Source organism: Salvelinus alpinus, chromosome 35 (genome assembly GCF_045679555.1).
Source record: "Salvelinus alpinus chromosome 35, SLU_Salpinus.1, whole genome shotgun sequence".
NCBI classification, from domain to species: domain Eukaryota; kingdom Metazoa; phylum Chordata; class Actinopteri; order Salmoniformes; family Salmonidae; genus Salvelinus; species Salvelinus alpinus.
The window spans coordinates 21,930,681-21,938,182 of record NC_092120.1 but is presented as its reverse complement, the minus strand read 5'-3'; positions in this window follow the sequence as shown (position 1 = coordinate 21,938,182).

Below are 7,502 nucleotides of genomic sequence, written 5' to 3'. Positions count from 1 at the left end.
ATAGGTTATATAGCAGACAATGAGAGACGATTCAGCATTGTCTCTGCCAACGTAAGGTGTCTTGTGTTATTTTTACAAGCTCCCCGGGAGATGTAGATACCCCTGTTTGCCTCCCTGGATCTGCCACATGCTGATGCGGCAAGTGACAATTACTTTTAAAAAAAATAGAAAGGCATATTGTGCTCACTGAGGTGGCAAAGCAGAGAGTGAATTGGCTAATTAAATATATCCAGTGTTGAACAGTCAAGAGGGTCTCGGCTCTCTTTCCAGCCCTTGTCACACGAGAGTCAATTAAGCGAGCTCGAAATAAACCATCAGCGTGAACCGAAGCAGACTGAGTGGGAAGAGGTACCGGAAGAGTTGCCCTCGTTCTGAAGACACACACACACGACAGATACATCAACAGTGTTTATTGTAGGGAATCACTGCGTTTTGCAGCTTTGAGGAGATGCTGTCTTTCATTCCCCCTCATCTTTGATCGAAGAAAACGGTATCAAATGGAGAGAGAAAAATGATCCTCCAAGATGACGTTGGGCTGCCCGTGTTGTCATTGTACTGCTCATTAGTCTCCTCGGCTAGTTATCTCTAGAGAAATGCACAACTGAAATTCTTAATTTTTCTTCCTATTTCGACCTATGATTTGGACGTGGCTTGACAGGGTTTTTTTTCGTCTCAGAGGATGCCTTTTAGAAAAGGTAGAAAAGGAAGAGATCGAAACCCACCTTGAGAGAATAAAAGGTTATAACTAGCCTTTATTACTGTAACTCTCAAATGTGATTACGGTCTTACATTTGTATCTAATCTAAGGGGTAACACTGGCTGCGTGCGACTGTGTGTTTGTCAATCAGGGAGCTTGTATGTGATGGCAAGATTGAAAATGTGTTGCATGGGAGATTAGGCACACACTACTTCTGGAGAACACACACACACACACACACACCAATTTAAGAAAGGGGACCCATTCAAACTCATTCAGTTATGGATGGCAGTAACACATTTCATAGACATTTCTCCCCTTCCTCACTGACTCTCTGGAGTTCTCAGTGCCCCCAAAACAGACACAGTAGGCCTGTTTCCCAGACACAGATTAAGTCCAATCCGGGACTAAGACACATTTTCAATGGAGACTGATTTTATTTTTATCTGTGTCTTGGAAACCGTCCAGTGAGTATAAGACACTGATACCCCATTTTATTCTCCAACCCCTGCAAATGTTTTCAGTTTTCTCCCAACTCCCATTGTAGATAGCCCATTATTAGATAACATCACATACGTACGGACAGACCCATTCAGAGCTTTACGATATCAATTTCAGATTGGATGTTCCAGGCATGTGCCCATAATGAATTCGTTCTGTATTATTTTTTAGATTAACTGGGACGGGTGGTGTCTGAGATTACATGTGACCTGTGTAAAGGGTGAGCTCCATTGGTATAAAGTCAGAGGAACCAAGCTCCTACCTCATTTCTTTTAGTCAATGAGGCATCGGATAGAGTTCCTGCTGCAGTCAACCAGCCCTAACGTTTTCTCTGCCTAAGTGCATCTTCAAGCTTATTCCCCCTACAAATGATTCCTGAGCCTTTTGATATTCTCTCTTTGTGAATCAGTGTCATTACTGTGGTTAAAAGATATGAGTAAAAAAGAAATGCTATCAAAAGCAGGTGGAAATAATATGATAGCTTTCTTTGCTGAAGGGCACGCCAAGATAATATTGCCATCTTTTATTTCTCTCTTTTCTCCCTCTCTGAGCATGCTTATTACTCTTCCCATCTTTCTATAATTCGTCTTGTTCTTTCATTTTCTCATCTGATACATTTCTCTTCTTGCTCTTACGACTACAGAGGACTAGCTTCCTCTCTTCCTATCCTAACCCCTTCCTCACCCCCCTCTCTGTCCCTCTCCACACCTTCAGCTACGTCCGCTATTACCCTCCTATGCTCCTTATCCTCTCTCCCCACCCCCCCCCCCCCCCTCTTTCTCTCCTCTGCGCCTCCCTTACTCCCTCTCCCTCCCTACCGCTCACTAATATGGCATCGTGGTGTATCTGCGGGTCCTCTGTGACTCATTACTTTGCCCATTGGCCTGGGTGCCACCCCCGAACGAGAACCTGTGAAAATGCCATCCCCGCGGTGAAAGGTTTGAGCGTACAGTAGTGCCAGCCCTCCCCTGGGCAAGGATGGTACCACCACATCTGTGTGGCATGAGATGCTCAAGATTACATCTAGATTACATCTAGCTCTGGATTCTGTGCTACTGTTCTCCAGAAAAATAAAAAGCCATAATATATGGGTAAATTGCATAGCAGACACACATTACAATATTAAACACTACTAATGTATGTTACATGTGAATTAACTGTTAATTGGCGACTTGTACTCCCACAGCTGTCCACTAAAACTCATGATAGGACAAGATGGTGTGATGGCATTCAGTCAGTCAATTTTAACATTCTAATCGAAACAATCTGAAGCAGCATCTGTGCACTCAGTATCAATATTTTAGGATATATACAAAGCATTAGGAACACCTGCTCTTTCCATGACGTAGACTGACCAGGTGATTCCAGGTGAAAGCTATGATGTCACTTAAATCCACTTCAATCAGTGTTGATGAGTTAAAGGATAAAGAAGGATTTTTAAGCCTGAATGGGTAAGCCAAAATATTTACAGTTGAAGTCAGTTAAGATCACCACTTTATTTTAAGAATGTGAAATGTCAGAATAATAGAGAGATTTATTTCAGCTTTTATTTCTTTCATCACATTCCCAGTGGGTCAGAAGTTTACATACACTCTATTAGTATTTGGTAGCATTGCCTTTAAATTGTTTAACTTGGGTAAAACGTGTCGGGTAGCCTTCCAAAAGCTTCCCAAAATAAATTGGGTCAATCTTGGCCCATTCCTCCTAACAGAGCTGGTGTGACTATGTCAGGTTTGTAGACCTCCTTGCTCGCATACGCTTTTTCAGTTCTGCCCACACATTTTCTATAGGATTGAGGTCAGGGCTTTGTGACTTTGTTGTCCTTAAGCCAATTTGCCACAACTTTGGGAGTATGCTTGGGGTCATTGTCCATTTGGAAGACCCATTTGTGACCAAGCTTTAACTTCCTGACTGATGTTTTGAGATGTTGCTTCAATATATCCACATCATTTTCCTGCCTCATGATGCCATCTATTTTGTGAAGTGCACCAGTCCCCCCTGCAGCAAAACACCCCCACAAGATGATGCTGCCACCCCCGTGCTTCACGGTTGGGATGGTGTTCTTCGGCTTGCAAGCCTCCCCCTTTTTCCTCCAAACATAACGATGGTCATTATGGCCAAACAGTTCTATTTTTGTTTCATCAGACCAGAGGACATTTCTCCAAAAAGTACCATCTTTGTCCCCATGTGCAGTTGCAAACCGTAGTCTGGCTTTTTTATGGCGGTTTAGGAGCAGTGGCTTCTTCCTTGCTGAGCGGCCTTTCAGGTTATGTCGATATAGGACTCGTTTTACTGTGTATATAGATACTTATGTACCTGTTTCCTCCAGTATCGTCACACGGTCCTTGTGCTGTTGTTCTGGAATTGATTTGCACTTTTCGCACCGAAGTACGTTCATCTCTAGGAGACAGAATGTGTTTCCTTCTGACCCACTGAAATTGTGATACAGTGAATTATAAGTGAAATAATCTGTCTGTAAACAATTGTTGGAAAAATGACTTGTCATTCACAAAGTAGATGTCCTAACCGACTTGCCAAAACTATAGTTTGTTAACAAGAAATTTGTGGAGTGGTTGAAAAACGAGTTTTAATGACTCCAACCTAAGTGTATGTAAACTTCCGACTTAAGTGCCTGTAAGTGCCTTTGAACAGGGTATGGTAGTAGGTGCCAGGTGCACCGGTTTGAGTGTGTCAAGAACTGCAGTGCTACTGGGTTTTTCACGCTCAACAGTTTCCCGTGTGTATCAACAATGGTCTACCACCCAAAGGACATCCAACTTGATACAACTGTGCGAAGCATTGGAGTCAACATGGGCTTGTAGAGTCTTGAGGCTGTTCTAGCATTGGAGTCAACATGGGCTTGTAGAGAATTGAGGCTGTTCTGAGGGTGAAAGGGGGTGCAACTCAATATTAGGAAGGTGTTCCTAATGTTTAATGCACTCTGTATATCTATCTATATGCAGGTAACTGCCAAAATAAAGGAAACACTTGAGTAAATGAGGGATACAAAGTATATTGAAAGCAAGTGCTTCCACACAGGTGTGGTCCCAGAGTGAATTAAGCAATTAAAACATCCCATCATTCTTAGGGTTTTGTATAAAATGCCCAGTTGCCTATTATTGTGGCTACCATGACGCGAAGAAGATAGCTCAGTAAATTTGAAAGAGGGGTCTCAAAGGAGCATAGGGGGTTCAAAAGGTGTGTGTGTGTGTGTGTGTGTGTGTGTGTGTGTGTGTGTGTGTGTGTGTGTGTGTGTGTGTGTGTGTGTGTGTGTGTGTGTGTGTGTGTGTGTGTGTGTGTGTGTGTGTGTGTGTGTGTGTGTGTGTGTGTGTGTGTGTGTGTGTGTGTGTGTCTCACTCACCAGATCTCAACTCAATTGAACACTTATGGGAGATTCTGGAGCGGTGCCTGAGACGGCGTTTTCCACCACCATCAACAAAACATCAAATTATGGAATTTCTCGTGGAAGGACGGTGTCGCATCCCTCCAATAGAGTACCAGACACTTCTAGAATTTATGCAAAGGTGCATTGAAGCTGTTCTGGCAGCCAATGCCCTATTAAGACACTGTTTCCTTTATTTTGGCAGTTACTTGTGTATCTTCACCATATAAGAAACATTTGAACACCAATGTGTTGTAGTTTTAGTATTTTTTAAAAACTTTTCCTTAAAGGCAGTGTAGAGTTCTCAGTAGATTGATGGAGTGTCAGAGGGGGCAGGCCTGACAGTCAGGAGAATAGACCTTCCAGTGACAGATGACAGGAGAGATTGGAGCATTGGTAATGATGACCGGGGTGTACAGCGCCTGTACAGTGCAGCAGTAGATATTTTATTATCTTTCAAGAGGAACAGAACAGCTGCTCAGTCTTTTAGAGTGAGATATAAACGTCACTGTCCGAGGTCAACCGCATAGGGGCAGTTAGATGCACTGACTTTCTTGTCCATTCACCCTCTGAATGGCACGTATACACAATTCATCTCTCAATTAGTCTCAAGGCTTAGAAATCCTTCTTTAACCTCTCCTCCCCTTTATCTCCACTGATTGAAGTGGATTAAACAAGTGACATCTATAAGGGATCATAGCTTTCACCTGGTCAGTTTGTTCTTAATGTTTTGTATACTCAGTGTATATTACTGTCATTACGTACACATAGTATAAATATGGAAAAGTACCGTGATGTGGTAACCATAGAATATGGTGGTGATCAACCTTGGTCATAAAGACCTACAGGATATGCAGGCTTTGGTTGCAGCCCAGCAATAAAACACCTGAGATGACTAGGTGTTAAGTAGAATCATATGTTTTAGTGTAGGGCTGGAACAGAAATGCACGCTGGGGAGTAGCTTAGTAGAGTTGGTGAGCAGACCGCTGAAGTAAGTGAATGGAAAAGGAATGGTTTCTATAATGAAGATGGCAATCTACACGAAACAAAAACATAAACGCAACATGTAAAGTGTTGGTCTCATGTTTCATGAACTGAAATAAAAATTCAGAGAAATGTTCCATACGCACAAAAAGCTTATTTCTCTCAAATGTTGTGCACGAATTTGTTCACGTCCCTGTTGGTGAGCATTTCTCCTTTGCCAAGATAATCTGTCCACCTGACAGGTGTGGTATATCAAGAAGCTGATTAATCAGCATGATCATTACACAGGTGCACCTTGTGCTGGGGACAATAAAAGGCCACTTTAAAATGTGAAGTGTTGTCACTCAACACAATGCCACACGTCTCAAGTTTTGAGGGAGCATGCAATTGGCACGCTGACTTAAGGAATGTCCATCAGAGCTATTGCCAGAGAATTTAATGTTAATTTCTCTAACATAAACTGCCTCCAATGTCGATTTAGAGAATTTGGCAGTATGTCCAACCGGCCTCACAACCACAGACCACGTATAACCACGCCAGCCCAGGACCTCCACATCCGGCTTCTTCACCTGCGGCATCATCTGGGGATGGGGGGGGGGGGGGGGGGGAGTGCTGAGGAGTATTTCTGTCTGTAATAAAGCCTTTTTGTGGGGAAAAACAAATTCTAATTGGCTGGGCCTGGCTCCCCAGTGGCTCCCCTTGGCTGCACCCCTGCCCAGTCATGTGAAATCCATAGATTAGGGCCAAATGAATTTATTTCAATTGACTGATTTCCTTATATGAACTATAACTCAGTATAATCTTTGAAATTGTTGCGTTTTATATTTTTTGTTCAGTATATATTAACACGGTCTTCGGCTGTGTCAGTTCTGGTATCTGAGGGTTAGTATGACTAGTTAGACTAGGTGAGGTCCCCATGACAAAAAACCGTTGGGATGATAACCACTTAATCCCAATCCCAAATCCCAAATGACATGTCAGTAAAGTGAACTGCTTAGCTGACTTGAACTCTCTAGGTGAGTGCAACATAAGAGGTGAATAGATGCATGGATGGATGGAGGAGGTTATGGACAAGGCAATCAGTTAGCATTCAAAGCCAAGATGAATGGCCCTATTTGAGCAGGACAATGTCTTTTCTGTTTGCGTCGTGGCGTCCCTCCCTGCAGCAGCTGTGTCCTGAGTCTACGTTACCCATGTAGGAGCATCAGCACAGAGGGAGAAATGTTCTGTCACCTCAAACTGCCGGGTCATAGCAGGATCAGAAAATTGGGGCTGTAGAGAGAAAATGTCTTTCTCTCTTTCTCACTCTCCCTCTCTCTCTCCCACTCACTATCCCACTCACTCTTTCACTCCTACTCCGTCTCTCTGTTTTCAGTTATCATGGTCCTGATGAGAGGGGCTGCTGTTTGTGCGGGAGACAAAGCCTCAGGACACGGGGGCAATATCCCACTCATGTGATTAGCTCAAAAGAGCTGGAAACCAAATTAAATAATGTCCAGCAGATAATCCTGCTGGCCAGTATCCAGAATGCGTGTCTGTGTATGGCTAAAGGTTGTTCTAGTACTGTTAAGTTCTGCAGAAGAAGTCTCATGCACATTTCCCTGGATTCATCTGAGTTTGGTGGCATACTTGAATGTCATCATAACCAAAACCTTTATTTTGCTTGCTGGGTGAGGCATGCACTTTCCACATTATTCTGATGTGCTGAGGTGCTTTGTGATCTGTTAGTTCTGTCTCACAGAGCAGTCTGTGATTGTAGTTCACCCCAAACAAAGGTCTCGGAGGCAGCTCGCTCAATCCGATCCCAGACTTTCTTCTGGGATGGAGATATTACCGTGTCTTCTGACAGACGAAAGACCTACACTCAACCAAATGGGGCGAGGAGGAAGTGAGCGGGCTCACCCTAACAAATAGAGAGAACGTCATATGTTTTTTTCT